The 21,105-nt window shown below is 36.6% G+C and overlaps 4 long non-coding RNA genes across 6 annotated transcripts; 2 read left to right on the forward strand and 2 right to left on the reverse strand.

Moving 5' to 3' along the window:
* Positions 1 to 2,554: 2,554 nt before the first annotated feature.
* Positions 2,555 to 8,303, reverse strand: LOC125383554. Its single transcript, XR_007222797.1, has 3 exons — positions 8,088 to 8,303; positions 7,752 to 7,833; positions 2,555 to 2,611 (listed from the first exon to the last, which is right to left on the reverse strand). It is a non-coding gene; the product is annotated as an uncharacterized LOC125383554 (long non-coding RNA).
* Positions 8,304 to 8,430: 127 nt separating this feature from the next.
* On the forward strand, positions 8,431 to 11,824 carry LOC125383553. 2 transcript variants are annotated; one of them, XR_007222796.1, is made up of 4 exons: positions 8,431 to 8,680; positions 9,151 to 9,209; positions 10,350 to 10,421; positions 11,177 to 11,824. It is a non-coding gene; the product is annotated as an uncharacterized LOC125383553 (long non-coding RNA). The 2 variants fall into 2 exon arrangements; XR_007222795.1 differs by lacking the exon at positions 8,431 to 8,680 and having other exon boundaries at positions 8,996 to 9,209.
* A 1,347-nt stretch (positions 11,825 to 13,171) lies between these two features.
* Positions 13,172 to 17,588, reverse strand: LOC125383556. The gene is made up of 3 exons (XR_007222800.1): positions 17,369 to 17,588; positions 17,033 to 17,114; positions 13,172 to 13,207 (listed from the first exon to the last, which is right to left on the reverse strand). It is a non-coding gene; the product is annotated as an uncharacterized LOC125383556 (long non-coding RNA).
* A 123-nt stretch (positions 17,589 to 17,711) lies between these two features.
* On the forward strand, positions 17,712 to 21,105 carry LOC125383555. 2 transcript variants are annotated; one of them, XR_007222799.1, is made up of 4 exons: positions 17,712 to 17,961; positions 18,432 to 18,490; positions 19,631 to 19,702; positions 20,458 to 21,105. It is a non-coding gene; the product is annotated as an uncharacterized LOC125383555 (long non-coding RNA). The 2 variants fall into 2 exon arrangements; XR_007222798.1 differs by lacking the exon at positions 17,712 to 17,961 and having other exon boundaries at positions 18,277 to 18,490.

Consider the following 21,105-nt stretch of genomic DNA (forward strand, 5'->3'; position numbering starts at 1 on the left):
TGACACAGTAACTGGTTTACAAAACCAACTTAATATTCTTGAAAAGTTTGCAGATTCACATGGATTAAAGGTAAATTTAGATAAAACGAGTGTTGTTGTATTTAGACGAGAGGGGCGTTTATCTGTTCATGAGAAATGGTTCTATAAAGGCAAACGTGTTTCAACCGCCAACTCCTACAGATATCTTGGGTTTGTATTCTCATATACATCAAAGATGAACCAATGTGTTTCAGATCTAGCATCAAGGGGTAAACGAGCTTTAATGGAAATATTTCGCAATCTACGGAAGATTGGTTTTGTTGACACTTCAGTTTTCTTTAAAATATTTGATACTCAGATTCAACCTATTCTTTTATATGGTGCGCAAATATGGGGTGTAGACAGATTTGAAAATAAGAATAAGTGCATATTATGGCTTGTAAGAAGTTACTTAACGTTGGTTTGCAAACTCCAAATGCTATTGTGTATGGGGAATGCGGTCGGTACCCTCTACATGTGAAGGCTATGTGTCGTTCTCTCAAGTATTGGCTAAAAGTGATTGAAATTGATGAAGATAGGATACCAAGAAAATCTTATAATATGCTTTTACATAACGACAAGTGTGGTCATCATAACTTTGCTTCTTCTATTCGTTCCATATTATTTTCTCACGGATTTGGAGTAGTTTGGCTCAGTCAAGCTGTTCGCGACAAACCATCATTCATGAATAGTTTTAAAAATATTTTTTGATAAATATGTTCTACCAATCATGGAATAGTACTATCAAGGCTTGTTCTAGGTACATCCTGTATAAAGAGTTTAAAAGTCTCCTGGAACCAGAAAAATACCTTTCCATTATTACTGAAATAAAGTATCGAAATGTTATGATAAGGCTTAGAGCCGGGCTACTAAAACTTAAGGTAAACGAAGGTAGATGGGCTGATATTGATATACGTTTACGACTCTGCCCAATATGTGAACCAAGTATAGAAAATGAATATAATTTTACTTTAGAATGTGAATATTACAACGATATTAGACTACTATGCATAAATTTAAAACGTTGCTGTCATCTTCATGTAAACAATTACTTGGAAAACTATGTAAATACCTGTATTACAGCTACGAAAGAAGACGTAATTATGAAAAACCCTTTAAATCTGTAAATTTGTACCTGACATTACCTTTTTTCATGTACCACACTATTTCAAATGTATGTATTGTATATGGGCCAGTGGCCTTAGTACAAATAAGGCCTTCTTCTTCTTCATAACCTCGTCGGCATATAGGTACAATGTGACAGTACATTCAATGACAGAAATTTTGTATCGCATAACCGCATACCATGAACACGTCAGGGTACTTTTTGCAAATTTGCTCAGTCCATGCGTGGCTTGGCGAACTCGAGGTCGTCGATCATGTTTATTTCACGTTTCATAGTCACAGCAAAAAAGTGTAGGTTTCTGTCTTCCGGAAACCTTCCGGATACCTACCCATTTTGGATCCGGCCCGGATACCTTCCGGAAACCTTCCAAAAAAAATGTCAAAATTTGGGGGGTGCATTTTGTTCACTTAAGTGTGCAACACATAAAAAATATAGTTGTAAATATCCTCCTCAAACTGAGATATGTGGGCATGCATTGTTCACAAGTTGTCTTGCGACATGGGTCCAATGTGTGAAGATTATTGCTAGTGTCCCCCACCATGATATTGTTGCAATATTGCTAAAAGTGGCAAAACAGCATTCTCACTCAGAAAAAAATGGAAAGTCATTGGCTATGTGCTTTGGCATTTGGCCCTGGTGAGATAAACAGATTAGTTTGGAACGGTATTAGTACTTATATCGGGACAGTGTAGTTTCATGGGAATATAAAACAGAATACAATTGTCCCAAATTGGTGCATAAGACTAATGGCATCCATAGAAAACACCTAAATAAAGTACAGAAAAAATATCAATGTCATTTGTCTGCTAAGGTGGAACTACAACTGTTGTTAAGTGAGCTGTATTTATAGTAGGAAAACATTCAGGGCATTAGTACATTTTATATTTGTTCAGCACCTATGTTATGGCTGATCAGTATTATATTTCTTTATGCTAATGAAGCAAAACAAATCATGTTTTTGGAAAAAAAATCGTATTTATTGATTATATGGCATTTCATTGGTACATATCACAAATTGAAATTTGATCAAGCAAGAAGAGGAACTAGCATAAAGTAACCAGTGGTGTTTGCAAGGCCTTACAGAACAGACGATTCAATGCCATTTTCTAAATAAACAAATCAGTCAAATCTCAGAAGAATTTTATTGAAGAAGAATATCTAAAGTCAATTATGTTTCTGCAGTAAACCACAAAAGTCATTCAGATTTGTATAGTCAGCATCGGTGTACACAAACTGGACATAGTCACAGTGCTTTGGCATAAATTCATTCAAACTTCATTAGTGTCATAATAAAACCACCTACAGTAACACTGGTGTGGCATTATTCATTCAGAATCATCACTTTCTGAGGTGAATCTGTTGGTTGTTATCAGGAGTACTGTTCATCACCCGGCGAGTCCCTTGTCTGATTTGTGTGAGCAAGATCTTCTTAAATGTAGCTGGTGTCAGATTGTGAAATCCAGGTACCTGAAACATTTCATAACATCTTTAGAAACGTGTTAGTCAAAAGTTATGGAACACACACATATTTACAAATGTTTAAAGTTGTTTTCTCGAACAGTGAGGTATTGACAATTTATCTTGCAACTGATATTTAACCAATCTTTGAACATGTAAATAAGCCATTGCAAACAGAAAAGTGTTCAGAAAATACAAAAATGTATCCGGTCTTCTAAAACAATACCACAAGGTTCACCTGAATTTTGCTTGAATGTTTGCATTACATCAAAATGTAAGGAAGGGTAAACAAGACTATGCAAAACTAAGTTACATATGTTCTTATACATAAATACATAATGCAACTATTCATAATTATCAAAACACATGTCATGTAAGTGATCTCAAAATACAACATAATGAGCGCGTGAGTTGGTATAGTTTCATGCAGCATGTTAGCAATATTCCAGCTATGGGCTTCACACATTGTACCCATGTGGTGAATTGAACCCGGGTTTCAGAGACTGTTGCACCCACTAGGCTACCCTTGCACACCAAAAACAAAAGAAAGTATATTAGGAATTCAGACAATAGATATTCTCACCAAATTCATTAATTCATTAATGGAAGCTATATTGAAATTCAAATTTTGACAAATTAGGATGACACTGTAGAAGCATTTATCTAAGTTATTATGGATATTTAATAAGTACCGTTAATTGGTAGTCCATCATAGACAGTGATAAGAAATTCAACTGAAAAGTACAACCTGAACCATCAACTAAAAACTATGTATATTACATTAAAGGGGCCGGTCATGTATTACCGGTATGCTCTCGTTCATTTTTTGACACAACCCTCCCTGAAAGAAAATGCAAAGCACTTTATATTTTATTGTCCATTTTGTCAAAAGCCTCCCCTAGTGACTCTCACATTTTGGGGTGACCCTCCCTGTTTGTTCTGATCTGAATTCAAATATTCATGACTCATTATCATATTTTATAATTTATCCTATCTTTTTGGAAAATTAACTAAATGAAGATTAACAATAACATGCAAATCTGCCAAAATATTGGCCTGGCAAAGTTTAAATTAATCATAATTACTGTTATAAAATTTTGGATCCATCATCTGTTTCTAAATACAGTGAAACCCAACTTTGACTTGTGTGGCATTGTTGTACCATCTACCCAATGTTCTTTATGCATTGATATGCATCTGCACAGAGTGGTCAAAGTCCTTGTCTGACACATAGTGTGCTACAAGGGAGACATCACTTTGTGTCTAGCCAAACTGTCTGATAATCTCAAGGGCTGCCTTGGTAGCATCAAGGGATGTAGCTAATCCTAAATAAACATAAAACAAGTGACATCATCCTTCTACAGAACACATGATCAAAGCCTGCCCCACCTTTGATGTTTATTACCTTGCTACTCTAAAAACAGCTAATTAGCAAAATGAACTCAATGTCAACTCATTGTGGACTAGGGATTAACAGGGCAATTAGTGTCGGGTGGGTATTAGTACTTGCAATTGTCTGTTAATTACTTAATTGAGTAGTGACGGCTTAGTCAGTTGTGCCTTTACAACCACGCTGACTGCTATTCAACTTATCGAGTCAGTTTACTATGTAACATGCTTCTTGGGACCAAGGAAATGTATCTTGCTGGATAACAGTTTTTTCTAATTTATCAGAGATCAGAAATAATAATCATGACGTTTTTGATGTGCATTTCTTTGTTGTGTTTACTAGGATGATTAGTAGTGATGGAGTTTGAATTATTAGACACTATTTATTCCAAAAGAGGAATAGGGTTGGTGAAGAGGCAAAGCTTATTTGAACAACATATACATTGAATAAACAGAAACTGTACAAAAAACAGATTAACTGTATCTACAGTTGAAACTATCATGATGCAAATTTTCACTGAATCAAAGTCATATCTTTTCAAGACTCAGATCAGGTTGTAGTGATTGAAGGTCACATAAAACTTGCTAATTTCAAATCACTCATCCCGCACTTATGAATTGGTTTGTTGTTTTATGCCGCACTCAAGCAATATTCCGGCTATATGTAAATAATCGAGTCTGGACCAGACAGTCCAGTGATTGTCATCATGAGCATCGACCCACACAATTGGGATCAATGACATGCATCAACCAAGTCACCGAGCCTGATCGCCACCTGATGGCGTTATTCAACTCTTTAGACAAGCATTGTCGCCCGTTAAGGAAAGTATTGGGTAACTTTATATTGTGTGTCCCAATTACGCCATTATTAGAAATAAAATGTATTATACACATGAATATGATATAAAAATGGCAAATATGGTTGACAATATGAGCATTGATCTAAGCATTTGGAGCAGAATTGTGAATATTCACCTAATGAAGGAGTAAGTACATACCCCGAAATGTTGTGATCATCATAATAAAGAAGTTGACATTAATACATTCTCCACCTTAGTCCTTATGTGTATAACTTGTAAATAACTTTTATAGACTGCAGGAGTTTATCTGTGATATATGTGTGCACTTAAATAAATCACTGCATCCTTACCTGAGGCAGGAATAGATAATAGGCAGGAACAGAAAAAAAATAGACAAAGTTATAGCCAAATACAGGTATTTGAAGATTTTCAGTTGTGGCGACACTTTCAGTGAAACCCATACAGTATTTGATTTGTAGTTGTTAACAGTTCTGGTATTTTCTGTCTGTAACTGTAAAGAAGTTCCGAAATTGTAGCGAGCAACTGCCCAGACATAAGGAGGAACAAGATGACATAGATATTAACCCATTTGTAAACTGTACAGCCTGAAGTATGTTTGTTGCCACATATCAATAAAATAGTTCCATATTGGCGGATTTATTTGTTGTAATGTAAGGGCAGAAATAGCATCAGTTATTACTGACAAATATCCCTTGTAAAACCTTTCAACATGTTCAAATGACACATTGAAAGGCCATTGTGAAAAATTGTAATCTGACAGCACCATGTTAGGATTCTTAAATACAGTTTCAGCTTGACATTGGGTACTTTAAACTTTAAAGTGAAAAATACATTCACAACAAGTGAGCTGTGTCTGCCAATCAGAGTCGGTGAGTAAATTGGAGTAGGGGACTAATTTCGAAGGTAAACTTGTTTCAACGTTTAACAACTACATGTATTTGTGTTTGTATAAGACGATGTGTGTTTAATTCCATATATTTTACTTCAAAGCATGTTATCACAATAAATTGAGTCGGGTATAGGATAAGTTGGAGTAGAGGCTAATTTCTAATGTAAACTTGTTTTAACATTTCATAATTATTGGTCATTGCAAGTTATCAATCCAAGTTAAATTTCATTTATTTTACCAAGGTAAAAAAAAAAAGGTATCTTTTTCGTCAAGTAATAATCGCCGTTTTCGCTTTCGGCGAGTATTTCGCCAGTCAGTGCCGTTTTGCTAAGATGTCGTTTCAGCTATAACCCGCACATTATAAGTTTCAATTTATATTTAAAATCATTTTAACCACTGAATAAGTAAAAAATGAAATAAAAGCATATAGAAAATAAACAAGCACTTGTTATAAAATGTGCATCCGCAGGCAATAGTTATAAGATAATCCTGCATGTAGCTGTGGCCATCACACTGAAGATGCACTTCACTTCTTTCTCATATGCCCAAATTACAATGATTTAAGACAGAATATGTACTATTATGTTAAGGGATATGATCTAAATTCAGTTCTTTTAGGTAATCCTGAAAGGACGTCAAAAATAAACTTAGAAATTCTTAAATCAGTACAAGACTACATTCAGCTATCCAATAGGTTTTGTGACTTTACATAGCACAGGGTACTGTGACCTGTTTGAAAAGTTAGGTACTGTATTCTAAAGGTAGGGCCAATATTCTGGACAATCCAGTGATTGATATTGTGAACATCAATCCACACTGTTAGATGGTTACTGTCAGATGCCATGAACCAGGTCACCGAGCCTGATCACCTGATCTATTAGGTTATCTCTTATGGGTGAGGCTAAAACGGCACCTCCGCAAAATGTCACTGATTTCTCGGACGAAAACAGCACCTTGTTTTGGCAAAAAGGGCTACTAATTGTTGTCTGTTATCTGGAGAGACATGTTGAATCTTGGCCGAAAGATATATAAATGACATTTCTATAAAATTACTATTTATTTCCTACTTACTAAAATAAATATGACATATATAGTATACCAGTTGTCCAGTTTCTTGACATTTTCGCCAGACTCAGTTTCAGCTTGACATTGAGCTAATCTGAGTAAAGCTACTTAAGACCTCAAAGCATGTGATCTTTCAATGATAAGTTTAGTTGCACCTCCCAATCAGAATCATGAGTAAATTTGAGCAGAGGCTAATTTCTAATGTAAACTATTTTTAGGTGATTAACATCTAACAATTATTTGTGTTTGCAAGTTTAATTGCATTTATTTTACTTCAAAGAAATCAAAGCATATTACATTTTCACAATAAGTTTAGTTGCATCTCCAAATCAGAGTCGGCGAGTAGATGCTAGTTTTTAATGTAAACCTTTTTGAACATTAGCAAGGATTAACATAAGTTAGGTAGATTGCTTATCCTACAAAAATTAAATCACACATTTACTAACATATATACAACAGAATAAGTGGCTTACAGAAGATAAATAACTTTAATATGTGATCAATATTATTAACATATTCCTTACCTGAATCAGAGACCATATAACAGTCTATGTATTATGGTCTCTGTCTGAATTTCTCAGTTATTTGTGTTTACAAGTGACCATGCAAGTTTAATTTCATGTATTTGGGCATATTCAGACCCAAGGTAAAAACAGTAACAAGGTGCTGTTTTCACCAGGCAATAGTAGGCAAGGTGCTATTTCCCTCTATAGTATAACCCTCTCTTACAACTAGCACACCGGTAGGTTGATGGGGACCAATTCCAACCCGGAATCCCCACATGAGTGGGTATGGTTTTACGCTGTTTTTAGCAATACCACAGCAAGGGACACCTGACATAGACTTCACACATTGTACCCATGACAAGAATCGAACCTTTGTCTTCAGCACTTCAACCACTAGGCTACCCCACCTCGAAAACTCCAAACATGATAAAGTTGTCATCACGGTGTTCTTCAACAAGTTCAAGTGAAAATATCCATACCTTTCAAATGTCTTATCTTCCACTTCACAATGTTCACTGTTGCAAAACTCCTGTCATTTAATTTGTTCTTGATTCTTCACACCTGCAAAAGTAAGTTTAGTCGGTACGGTATGAACTAAAAAAATGAGACACTTTAGAGTATCTAGATAAAGGAATATAAGTAAGCAAACATATTTCTACATCATATACATTAGCAAGGATTAACATAAGTTAGGTAGATTGCTTATCCTACAAAAATTAAATCACACATTAACTAACATATATAAAACAGAATAAGTGGCTTACAGAAGATAAATAACTTTTATACGTGATCAATATTATTAACATATTCCTTACCTGAATCAGAGACCATATAACAGTCTATGTATTATGGTCTCTGTCTGAATATGTCACGTCTTCAGCTCCCTGCAATCGAGGTTGTGAAACATTTCTGCTGTAGGAATATTACATCCGCTGGGATATCCCTTGTCACACTGCCTGGCATGGTAGGCAAACGCATATTCCATACACCACATAGATATACTTCCTAATACACACTGTCGAAATCCCCGCGGCTGCCAATATGGCCTGCATGAACTGTAATCGGCCAACCTCGTCTCTTTCCGTAACTGCTGTAGAAATGACTGCTCGTCATTCGTGACCAACTCGTGTTATTCCGGGACAAGCAAGTCTACCCATAAATCCCTGTATGACCGAGGGCGCCATTTTGGAACACAAATGTAAACAAACACTTAAACCTCGTGTAATCGATGTACACCGTGATGCTTGATTGCGATATGCTTACCTCGTGTATCAATACATTGTTCTCAATCACCTCTAACACGGAAATCCTGGTCGAAATCCACCTGAGCCATCCACAACGAGGACGTCAAGTATTTCGAAAACTCGATTGACAGCCGAAGGAAGGAAGAGCAGCTTGCAGATGCCAGGTACGTAGCAGGGCTTCGAGACATATTGTTCCATGATTTTTATACAGAGATCTTACGGAATGGATTGATTTGGATATTTTCCTGATCTCCATGTTACTACTGTAAACGTCGAGGACCTTTTAGTTTCGTTGTTTTCGGAAACCCTTTGTTATTAATATGATCAAGTGTTTGTTGTGACATGGTATTTCTATTTGGGCTTGCATAAGAGCTACAGGTGCAGGACTTTTAAGGGTCGTGTCCTTATTCTCATAACGCTGGGATTTGATTATGAGGGTTAGTTACCAAGGGTATAAATCTGGCAAAGTGCAGGTCAAACAAAATGTGGCATTCAATTCCAATCATGTGTTGCCACCTGAACCGCCTGAAAGTGAGATATGGATCACAATGAACAATGACAGCTTATCAATCTTTAACAAATTCACACTGAAACATTGAAAGGATAAAGACAAGTTAGTTGTTTTCTGTTTCAGTATGTTCAGGGTTTGTGGGGAGGTTCACAGACATCCTCAGGGAGGATACCAAGTATTGAGTGAGTATTTTTGTTTGTGATAAATACAAACTACATGTATTCATCATGGTATATTTCAATGCAATGTGAAACATCACACTCACAATAGTCCAGCTCTGTGATGGCAGCTTGTAAATAATTGAACATGGACCAGGCAATCTAGTGATTGTTATTATCAGCAAAGATCCATGCCCTCAGAGTATGATGACAACCTAGTCTGACCACCCAATTCATTAGTTGATTAGTGTTTGCAGCGGTAGGAACTAACACTTTCAGTCCACTAGTCCTAAAATGATAGCATATAGCAAAACCTTTAAAATGTCAAAATGACTAGTGCCAATTTCTAACCCGCGTGTTTGGATGTTGTGTTTGTGTGTGTGTATGTATGTGTGTATTTTGGTTGGTTTGTTGTTTAACGCCGCACTCAGCAAAATTTCCAGCTATATGACGGCGGTCTGTAAATAATCGAGTCTGGACCAGACAACCCAGTGATTGATATCATGAGCATCGAGCCACGGAATCGAGATCAATGACATGCATCAACCAAGTCAGCGAGCCTGACCACCCGATCCCATTAGTCGCCTTTTACGACAAGCATAATGGCCTTTTACGGCAAGCATGGGTTGCTGAAGACCTATTCTACCCCGGAATCTTCACGGGTCGAGTGTATTCAACTTAAATCAAGAATCTTATGCTTGTTTCTCCATGCTTTTACAATGTAACCCAAATTTTCTCGGGAATAATAAAGTATTCTCTTATTTATATCATTTCTGAACAAAGTGTCATATCAAGGTTAGATCTCTGTCAAAACAGTGCCATGGAAAAGCCAAACAAATAGCCTAGAAATAAAAGTAAATACTGCATTGCATTAATCTTCATTTCAAGAAAATTTGGCAATAATTCATGGAATGATATTCACCTCGAACAAGTTATTTCCTATGTAATGTATCTGTTGAATGACCCTGACTTTGTTGTCAAAATATTGTTTTGACATTTGTTAAATATGGGGATAAATGTCATCTCTGAATGTTTGACATGAAATATTATGATTAGGGTAGTTCTAAGTCGGAATCACAACCGGGGTCTTTTCATTTGAATCAAATGTACAACATGTACAGTTTGGACATTTTTCTGTGATGTGAATGCTACTTATGTTTGTAGAATGTCCGGATGAATAAAAGAGACAGTCATCTGTGCAGCATCAATGCAAAGAAAGACCATAGAAGAGCAACAGTGACTGGTAAATATTTTGAAATTATTCTGTTTGGTTCATATGGTTATTTTGCAAATATGTCCTCAGTTTGTTCCTTATCGCTGTGGGCACGGATGTCCTATTATCTAAGGCACTACAATTTTCTGTTCAGAGTTGCATCTCTTGGGCTTAGCAGAAACCTATAGTCATGGGTTCAAATCCTGGTTCTCCCCGATTATGTTGCTAGGTTTGTCAGCATTATACAAATGCTCGTGGGATTCATCAAAGACCTGCATCTGTTAGGGCTTTCTTCCCACATCAAGTTAACATGCGGTGATATATCTGGAATACTGTTCAAAGCAGTGTTAAAGCCAACTCATTTATTTAACACTGCATCCAGCAATAGTTTGGCTATATGACAAGGATTGTAAATATATATTTTTCCATGTTGATGAGTTGAAACAATCACTAAATGACATCTCATGAAAAGATTCCCAGCATTCCAAGCCTAATTAATAGATAAGGTAGTGATTGAGTAGGCTCATTGATCGCATGTAATCATACCACAGTGATGTGGGATATTGTCCATAATAGTTATCATCGGTTTGTCTGGACCGAGGTCATAACATTAGTCACTGGTTTGTCTGGTTGAGATTTGAGATGTGATTATCTTAAATGTTTAGCATATAACAAGACTCACATATGACAACTTAAGTGATTTTGCTGCCTTCTATCTGTAAGTACATGTGGCAACAATTCTTTTTGATTGCTAAAATCTTTTTACATAATGCTGCAGAAACTGAAGTCCTGCTTGAGATCCCTGGATGAGTACTCCAGGTTGACAGTCTGGAAGGACGAGACAAGGGAGTCCTAAACAGAGGCTGCACCCCTTCAGATATCAGAGGTGATTTGCAGACAGCGATGACGAGGGTCCTGTTATTTCAATGGAGGCCGACCGAGAAGTTGTATTCCAAATGGTACTGGGACACACAAAGGCTGGTCTGGCTAATGTGAGAAGACCAACCAATGCCAAGCTGGAGTGGAATTCTTCCAGGACATTCAGGAAATTCTTGTCTTGAGCCATATGGTAAACACTTGAAAGGAATGATAAATGGGACTTATTGTCTTTAAATGTGGACCCAGACACCAAATGAAAAGTTCACAATTCATCTAACACAATGCAGCAGAGATAGAGTCTAACTGGTATCCCCTTATCCTGGTTCCTGTTCATCCATGGCAATATAGAAAGAAAAGGAGGATTGAGGGAAAGTAAGTTCTCTGAACTGGTGAACATACTCCGTAGGTACTGTCAAGCAAACAGTTATCACACTCTGTTATGAGTATTGAAGAATAGGATGAAATTGCATACTGCATCAGGAACCATCATGTGAACACTGTTCAATGTGCAATATACTATAGGCATATGAATAAAAGAAATTGATAATTTGATTGTTGCTTATGTTTCATTTGCCAGCTGTGTAAATTGGGATGTTTCATGATTTTGCCTCAGTTTAATAGCCACACTTATCTTATGAAACCATGCATTGCCTGGGCATCTCAAGATAAATAACACGTTTCCTTTCCTCTGAAAACGTCTGATGACACATTGATCTGTTATGTCAAAGGTCAAAGTCACAACCAGACAAAAAGTTTGTTTGTGGTCTAACTCTTCCTTTGGACAGGGGTCGAAGTTGGAAGAAGGTCGTGTGTGATCTATATATGATACATTTTCCCCTAAATTGCCTTTTCTGCAGAAGTCTTAGTAACTCTTATACATATACTGGTTACATTACTTCCATATTTTGGTCAATGATATGTTGAATTCTACCAAAGGACTGCATATTTGGTTTATGTGCTGGATAGCTCTTTGCAATGTTTTTGAAATATTTATCACTGATATTGAAGGTCAAATTCACACTCAAAAGTGATAACTCTTGAAGGGTTGAAGTGCAAGATCAAGGCAATAGTGAAGGGGTCATTCATAAAGTATTTCTGCAATTATAACTAAAATGCCTATTTCTGGAGATATTTGTGAAGTATTAAGCACATAGTTGTTATATTATTTGAATACACATATATGTGCAGTGGTTACAACTCCAGTGTCAAATTAACTCTCAATCCCTTTTAATAAAAGAATTCACAGTAACTGAGGAAGAGCTTACTGTAGTACCATACAACTAGGGTTAGGCAAATTTCAATGAAGTTAGTATTTTGGATATAACAAGTACATGTACCGTTACAAATAGTCTTATCACATCTCACTAGGACTAAAGGCCCAAGTGAGCACATTGTCAATGACTTTTTCTTTTTCTCAGTACAAACTGGAAGTCTGGACAACCCTCCCTGCAAGAAAATGCAAAGCACTTTATATTTTATTGTCCATTTTGTCAAAAGCCTCCCCTAGTGACTCTCACATTTTGGGGTGACCCTCCCTGTTTGTTCTGATCTGAATTCAAATATTCATGACTCATTATCATATTTTATAATTTATCCTATCTTTTTGGAAAATTAACTAAATGAAGATTAACAATAACATGCAAATCTGCCAAAATATTGGCCTGGCAAAGTTTAAATTAATCATAATTACTGTTATAAAATTTTGGATCCATCATCTGTTTCTAAATACAGTGAAACCCAACTTTGACTTGTGTGGCATTGTTGTACCATCTACCCAATGTTCTTTATGCATTGATATGCATCTGCACAGAGTGGTCAAAGTCCTTGTCTGACACATAGTGTGCTACAAGGGAGACATCACTTTGTGTCTAGCCAAACTGTCTGATAATCTCAAGGGCTGCCTTGGTAGCATCAAGGGATGTAGCTAATCCTAAATAAACATAAAACAAGTGACATCATCTCTTCTACAGAACACATGATCAAAGCCTGCCCCACCTTTGATGTTTATTACCTTGCTACTCTAAAAACAGCTAATTAGCAAAATGAACTCAATGTCAACTCATTGTGGACTAGGGATTAACAGGGCAATTAGTGTCGGGTGGGTATTAGTACTTGCAATTGTCTGTTAATTACTTAATTGAGTAGTGACGGCTTAGTCAGTTGTGCCTTTACAACCACGCTGACTGCTATTCAACTTATCGAGTCAGTTTACTATGTAACATGCTTCTTGGGACCAAGGAAATGTATCTTGCTGGATAACAGTTTTTTCTAATTTATCAGAGATCAGAAATAATAATCATGACGTTTTTGATGTGCATTTCTTTGTTGTGTTTACTAGGATGATTAGTAGTGATGGAGTTTGAATTATTAGACACTATTTATTCCAAAAGAGGAATAGGGTTGGTGAAGAGGCAAAGCTTATTTGAACAACATATACATTGAATAAACAGAAACTGTACAAAAAACAGATTAACTGTATCTACAGTTGAAACTATCATGATGCAAATTTTCACTGAATCAAAGTCATATCTTTTCAAGACTCAGATCAGGTTGTAGTGATTGAAGGTCACATAAAACTTGCTAATTTCAAATCACTCATCCCGCACTTATGAATTGGTTTGTTGTTTTATGCCGCACTCAAGCAATATTCCGGCTATATGTAAATAATCGAGTCTGGACCAGACAGTCCAGTGATTGTCATCATGAGCATCGACCCACACAATTGGGATCAATGACATGCATCAACCAAGTCACCGAGCCTGATCGCCACCTGATGGCGTTATTCAACTCTTTAGACAAGCATTGTCGCCCGTTAAGGAAAGTATTGGGTAACTTTATATTGTGTGTCCCAATTACGCCATTATTAGAAATAAAATGTATTATACACATGAATATGATATAAAAATGGCAAATATGGTTGACAATATGAACATTGATCTAAGCATTTGGAGCAGAATTGTGAATATTCACCTAATGAAGGAGTAAGTACATACCCCGAAATGTTGTGATCATCATAATAAAGAAGTTGACATTAATACATTCTCCACCTTAGTCCTTATGTGTATAACTTGTAAATAACTTTTATAGACTGCAGGAGTTTATCTGTGATATATGTGTGCACTTAAATAAATCACTGCATCCTTACCTGAGGCAGGAATAGATAATAGGCAGGAACAGAAAAAAAATAGACAAAGTTATAGCCAAATACAGGTATTTGAAGATTTTCAGTTGTGGCGACACTTTCAGTGAAACCCATACAGTATTTGATTTGTAGTTGTTAACAGTTCTGGTATTTTCTGTCTGTAACTGTAAAGAAGTTCCGAAATTGTAGCGAGCAACTGCCCAGACATAAGGAGGAACAAGATGACATAGATATTAACCCATTTGTAAACTGTACAGCCTGAAGTATGTTTGTTGCCACATATCAATAAAATAGTTCCATATTGGCGGATTTATTTGTTGTAATGTAAGGGCAGAAATAGCATCAGTTATTACTGACAAATATCCCTTGTAAAACCTTTCAACATGTTCAAATGACACATTGAAAGGCCATTGTGAAAAATTGTAATCTGACAGCACCATGTTAGGATTCTTAAATACAGTTTCAGCTTGACATTGGGTACTTTAAACTTTAAAGTGAAAAATACATTCACAACAAGTGAGCTGTGTCTGCCAATCAGAGTCGGTGAGTAAATTGGAGTAGGGGACTAATTTCGAAGGTAAACTTGTTTCAACGTTTAACAACTACATGTATTTGTGTTTGTATAAGACGATGTGTGTTTAATTCCATATATTTTACTTCAAAGCATGTTATCACAATAAATTGAGTCGGGTATAGGATAAGTTGGAGTAGAGGCTAATTTCTAATGTAAACTTGTTTTAACATTTCATAATTATTGGTCATTGCAAGTTATCAATCCAAGTTAAATTTCATTTATTTTACCAAGGTAAAAAAAAAAAGGTATCTTTTTCGTCAAGTAATAATCGCCGTTTTCGCTTTCGGCGAGTATTTCGCCAGTCAGTGCCGTTTTGCTAAGATGTCGTTTCAGCTATAACCCGCACATTATAAGTTTCAATTTATATTTAAAATCATTTTAACCACTGAATAAGTAAAAAATGAAATAAAAGCATATAGAAAATAAACAAGCACTTGTTATAAAATGTGCATCCGCAGGCAATAGTTATAAGATAATCCTGCATGTAGCTGTGGCCATCACACTGAAGATGCACTTCACTTCTTTCTCATATGCCCAAATTACAATGATTTAAGACAGAATATGTACTATTATGTTAAGGGATATGATCTAAATTCAGTTCTTTTAGGTAATCCTGAAAGGACGTCAAAAATAAACTTAGAAATTCTTAAATCAGTACAAGACTACATTCAGCTATCCAATAGGTTTTGTGACTTTACATAGCACAGGGTACTGTGACCTGTTTGAAAAGTTAGGTACTGTATTCTAAAGGTAGGGCCAATATTCTGGACAATCCAGTGATTGATATTGTGAACATCAATCCACACTGTTAGATGGTTACTGTCAGATGCCATGAACCAGGTCACCGAGCCTGATCACCTGATCTATTAGGTTATCTCTTATGGGTGAGGCTAAAACGGCACCTCCGCAAAATGTCACTGATTTCTCGGACGAAAACAGCACCTTGTTTTGGCAAAAAGGGCTACTAATTGTTGTCTGTTATCTGGAGAGACATGTTGAATCTTGGCCGAAAGATATATAAATGACATTTCTATAAAATTACTATTTATTTCCTACTTACTAAAATAAATATGACATATATAGTATACCAGTTGTCCAGTTTCTTGACATTTTCGCCAGACTCAGTTTCAGCTTGACATTGAGCTAATCTGAGTAAAGCTACTTAAGACCTCAAAGCATGTGATCTTTCAATGATAAGTTTAGTTGCACCTCCCAATCAGAATCATGAGTAAATTTGAGCAGAGGCTAATTTCTAATGTAAACTATTTTTAGGTGATTAACATCTAACAATTATTTGTGTTTGCAAGTTTAATTGCATTTATTTTACTTCAAAGAAATCAAAGCATATTACATTTTCACAATAAGTTTAGTTGCATCTCCAAATCAGAGTCGGCGAGTAGATGCTAGTTTTTAATGTAAACCTTTTTGAACATTAGCAAGGATTAACATAAGTTAGGTAGATTGCTTATCCTACAAAAATTAAATCACACATTTACTAACATATATACAACAGAATAAGTGGCTTACAGAAGATAAATAACTTTAATATGTGATCAATATTATTAACATATTCCTTACCTGAATCAGAGACCATATAACAGTCTATGTATTATGGTCTCTGTCTGAATTTCTCAGTTATTTGTGTTTACAAGTGACCATGCAAGTTTAATTTCATGTATTTGGGCATATTCAGACCCAAGGTAAAAACAGTAACAAGGTGCTGTTTTCACCAGGCAATAGTAGGCAAGGTGCTATTTCCCTCTATAGTATAACCCTCTCTTACAACTAGCACACCGGTAGGTTGATGGGGACCAATTCCAACCCGGAATCCCCACATGAGTGGGTATGGTTTTACGCTGTTTTTAGCAATACCACAGCAAGGGACACCTGACATAGACTTCACACATTGTACCCATGACAAGAATCGAACCTTTGTCTTCAGCACTTCAACCACTAGGCTACCCCACCTCGAAAACTCCAAACATGATAAAGTTGTCATCACGGTGTTCTTCAACAAGTTCAAGTGAAAATATCCATACCTTTCAAATGTCTTATCTTCCACTTCACAATGTTCACTGTTGCAAAACTCCTGTCATTTAATTTGTTCTTGATTCTTCACACCTGCAAAAGTAAGTTTAGTCGGTACGGTATGAACTAAAAAAATGAGACACTTTAGAGTATCTAGATAAAGGAATATAAGTAAGCAAACATATTTCTACATCATATACATTAGCAAGGATTAACATAAGTTAGGTAGATTGCTTATCCTACAAAAATTAAATCACACATTAACTAACATATATAAAACAGAATAAGTGGCTTACAGAAGATAAATAACTTTTATACGTGATCAATATTATTAACATATTCCTTACCTGAATCAGAGACCATATAACAGTCTATGTATTATGGTCTCTGTCTGAATATGTCACGTCTTCAGCTCCCTGCAATCGAGGTTGTGAAACATTTCTGCTGTAGGAATATTACATCCGCTGGGATATCCCTTGTCACACTGCCTGGCATGGTAGGCAAACGCATATTCCATACACCACATAGATATACTTCCTAATACACACTGTCGAAATCCCCGCGGCTGCCAATATGGCCTGCATGAACTGTAATCGGCCAACCTCGTCTCTTTCCGTAACTGCTGTAGAAATGACTGCTCGTCATTCGTGACCAACTCGTGTTATTCCGGGACAAGCAAGTCTACCCATAAATCCCTGTATGACCGAGGGCGCCATTTTGGAACACAAATGTAAACAAACACTTAAACCTCGTGTAATCGATGTACACCGTGATGCTTGATTGCGATATGCTTACCTCGTGTATCAATACATTGTTCTCAATCACCTCTAACACGGAAATCCTGGTCGAAATCCACCTGAGCCATCCACAACGAGGACGTCAAGTATTTCGAAAACTCGATTGACAGCCGAAGGAAGGAAGAGCAGCTTGCAGATGCCAGGTACGTAGCAGGGCTTCGAGACATATTGTTCCATGATTTTTATACAGAGATCTTACGGAATGGATTGATTTGGATATTTTCCTGATCTCCATGTTACTACTGTAAACGTCGAGGACCTTTTAGTTTCGTTGTTTTCGGAAACCCTTTGTTATTAATATGATCAAGTGTTTGTTGTGACATGGTATTTCTATTTGGGCTTGCATAAGAGCTACAGGTGCAGGACTTTTAAGGGTCGTGTCCTTATTCTCATAACGCTGGGATTTGATTATGAGGGTTAGTTACCAAGGGTATAAATCTGGCAAAGTGCAGGTCAAACAAAATGTGGCATTCAATTCCAATCATGTGTTGCCACCTGAACCGCCTGAAAGTGAGATATGGATCACAATGAACAATGACAGCTTATCAATCTTTAACAAATTCACACTGAAACATTGAAAGGATAAAGACAAGTTAGTTGTTTTCTGTTTCAGTATGTTCAGGGTTTGTGGGGAGGTTCACAGACATCCTCAGGGAGGATACCAAGTATTGAGTGAGTATTTTTGTTTGTGATAAATACAAACTACATGTATTCATCATGGTATATTTCAATGCAATGTGAAACATCACACTCACAATAGTCCAGCTCTGTGATGGCAGCTTGTAAATAATTGAACATGGACCAGGCAATCTAGTGATTGTTATTATCAGCAAAGATCCATGCCCTCAGAGTATGATGACAACCTAGTCTGACCACCCAATTCATTAGTTGATTAGTGTTTGCAGCGGTAGGAACTAACACTTTCAGTCCACTAGTCCTAAAATGATAGCATATAGCAAAACCTTTAAAATGTCAAAATGACTAGTGCCAATTTCTAACCCGCGTGTTTGGATGTTGTGTTTGTGTGTGTGTATGTATGTGTGTATTTTGGTTGGTTTGTTGTTTAACGCCGCACTCAGCAAAATTTCCAGCTATATGACGGCGGTCTGTAAATAATCGAGTCTGGACCAGACAACCCAGTGATTGATATCATGAGCATCGAGCCACGGAATCGAGATCAATGACATGCATCAACCAAGTCAGCGAGCCTGACCACCCGATCCCATTAGTCGCCTTTTACGACAAGCATAATGGCCTTTTACGGCAAGCATGGGTTGCTGAAGACCTATTCTACCCCGGAATCTTCACGGGTCGAGTGTATTTAACTTAAATCAAGAATCTTATGCTTGTTTCTCCATGCTTTTACAATGTAACCCAAATTTTCTCGGGAATAATAAAGTATTCTCTTATTTATATCATTTCTGAACAAAGTGTCATATCAAGGTTAGATCTCTGTCAAAACAGTGCCATGGAAAAGCCAAACAAATAGCCTAGAAATAAAAGTAAATACTGCATTGCATTAATCTTCATTTCAAGAAAATTTGGCAATAATTCATGGAATGATATTCACCTCGAACAAGTTATTTCCTATGTAATGTATCTGTTGAATGACCCTGACTTTGTTGTCAAAATATTGTTTTGACATTTGTTAAATATGGGGATAAATGTCATCTCTGAATGTTTGACATGAAATATTATGATTAGGGTAGTTCTAAGTCGGAATCACAACCGGGGTCTTTTCATTTGAATCAAATGTACAACATGTACAGTTTGGACATTTTTCTGTGATGTGAATGCTACTTATGTTTGTAGAATGTCCGGATGAATAAAAGAGACAGTCATCTGTGCAGCATCAATGCAAAGAAAGACCATAGAAGAGCAACAGTGACTGGTAAATATTTTGAAATTATTCTGTTTGGTTCATATGGTTATTTTGCAAATATGTCCTCAGTTTGTTCCTTATCGCTGTGGGCACGGATGTCCTATTATCTAAGGCACTACAATTTTCTGTTCAGAGTTGCATCTCTTGGGCTTAGCAGAAACCTATAGTCATGGGTTCAAATCCTGGTTCTCCCCGATTATGTTGCTAGGTTTGTCAGCATTATACAAATGCTCGTGGGATTCATCAAAGACCTGCATCTGTTAGGGCTTTCTTCCCACATCAAGTTAACATGCGGTGATATATCTGGAATACTGTTCAAAGCAGTGTTAAAGCCAACTCATTTATTTAACACTGCATCCAGCAATAGTTTGGCTATATGACAAGGATTGTAAATATATATTTTTCCATGTTGATGAGTTGAAACAATCACTAAATGACATCTCATGAAAAGATTCCCAGCATTCCAAGCCTAATTAATAGATAAGGTAGTGATTGAGTAGGCTCATTGATCGCATGTAATCATACCACAGTGATGTGGGATATTGTCCATAATAGTTATCATCGGTTTGTCTGGACCGAGGTCATAACATTAGTCACTGGTTTGTCTGGTTGAGATTTGAGATGTGATTATCTTAAATGTTTAGCATATAACAAGACTCACATATGACAACTTAAGTGATTTTGCTGCCTTCTATCTGTAAGTACATGTGGCAACAATTCTTTTTGATTGCTAAAATCTTTTTACATAATGCTGCAGAAACTGAAGTCCTGCTTGAGATCCCTGGATGAGTACTCCAGGTTGACAGTCTGGAAGGACGAGACAAGGGAGTCCTAAACAGAGGCTGCACCCCTTCAGATATCAGAGGTGATTTGCAGACAGCGATGACGAGGGTCCTGTTATTTCAATGGAGGCCGACCGAGAAGTTGTATTCCAAATGGTACTGGGACACACAAAGGCTGGTCTGGCTAATGTGAGAAGACCAACCAATGCCAAGCTGGAGTGGAATTCTTCCAGGACATTCAGGAAATTCTTGTCTTGAGCCATATGGTAAACACTTGAAAGGAATGATAAATGGGACTTATTGTCTTTAAATGTGGACCCAGACACCAAATGAAAAGTTCACAATTCATCTAACACAATGCAGCAGAGATAGAGTCTAACTGGTATCCCCTTATCCTGGTTCCTGTTCATCCATGGCAATATAGAAAGAAAAGGAGGATTGAGGGAAAGTAAGTTCTCTGAACTGGTGAACATACTCCGTAGGTACTGTCAAGCAAACAGTTATCACACTCTGTTATGAGTATTGAAGAATAGGATGAAATTGCATACTGCATCAGGAACCATCATGTGAACACTGTTCAATGTGCAATATACTATAGGCATATGAATAAAAGAAATTGATAA

This window comes from Haliotis rufescens, unplaced genomic scaffold (assembly GCF_023055435.1).
Source record: "Haliotis rufescens isolate VD_foot unplaced genomic scaffold, xgHalRufe1.0.p SCAF_24, whole genome shotgun sequence".
NCBI lineage: Eukaryota > Metazoa > Mollusca > Gastropoda > Lepetellida > Haliotidae > Haliotis > Haliotis rufescens.